Below are 998 nucleotides of genomic sequence, written 5' to 3'. Positions count from 1 at the left end.
AAAAAAAAAAAAAAAAAAAATATATATATTAGTGACTTGGTGAAAAGCCAAAAACCATTTATGCCATTTTCCTAGTTATCTCGGCTTTGACAAAATAATTTTTCCTATATCTCCATAAATGAAATTTCAAACCACCACCATTATGAAATGAAATGGAGGAAGGTGACAATATTTATTTTCCCACAGAAGCGATAAATGAAATGTATGGAATACTCAATACTTCGGTTTTGATGAGATACGACATTTCGGCAAAAATACACCTTATGATAATATTTAATGTAACGTATTATAGATAATACTAATAAAGAAGTACCAAAGAATATTTTAACATTTACTTTGATTCTAAGTATTTCAAATGAAATTAATTTATTGTTCTCTTACATAAATTACTCGGTGACAATTTTTAAATTGATATCTATTCTACTCAAAAAATTATAATCATTGCATTAGCTCTTGAGACCTTGTTGTTCCTAAAGGAAATAAGGTTACAAAACTAATTATGTAATTCTCATTTGAGTGAAGTAAGTATTGTGAACAAGAAAATCAACAAGTGGTTACTTTGACTAGTATGATGATGTGCTTTAATTATAACAAAAAATTGGCTGATTTACACAGAATTAGTAACAATACCTCGAGATCTGTTTTACTAATAAATTTCAAAATGTATGAACAGCACATGGAAAGAAGTTCAGTTGCTACAGTTGTGGAAAAAAACAAAAAAAAAACTACAACAACTAAGTAGTGCAATTTCTCTAATTCCAGGAAGTATAGCTATGGATCCAGGAATAGTGAAATCCGCTAGTTTGGTTTAAGAGAAAGTTATACCGAGAGAAATAATGCAAAATGCTGCTCTCAACAAAATTCACGAGAATAGAAATGTTAAGGGTAATAAGGATCAATAAGTACCATCCGTAGTAAAGAGCCGTGTAATAAACTTACTTTCTATAGGTCGTATGTATAGAAAGCAGATCCGTAGGATAATCTGTGGACAGCTTCAG

The sequence above is a fragment of the Halyomorpha halys genome, unplaced genomic scaffold, assembly GCF_000696795.3.
Source record: "Halyomorpha halys isolate HHAL.00 unplaced genomic scaffold, Hhal_1.1 Scaffold121.1, whole genome shotgun sequence".
Classification (NCBI taxonomy): Eukaryota; Metazoa; Arthropoda; class Insecta; order Hemiptera; family Pentatomidae; genus Halyomorpha; species Halyomorpha halys.
The sequence above is the reverse complement of the archived record's forward strand: the minus strand, read 5'-3'. Positions refer to the sequence as shown.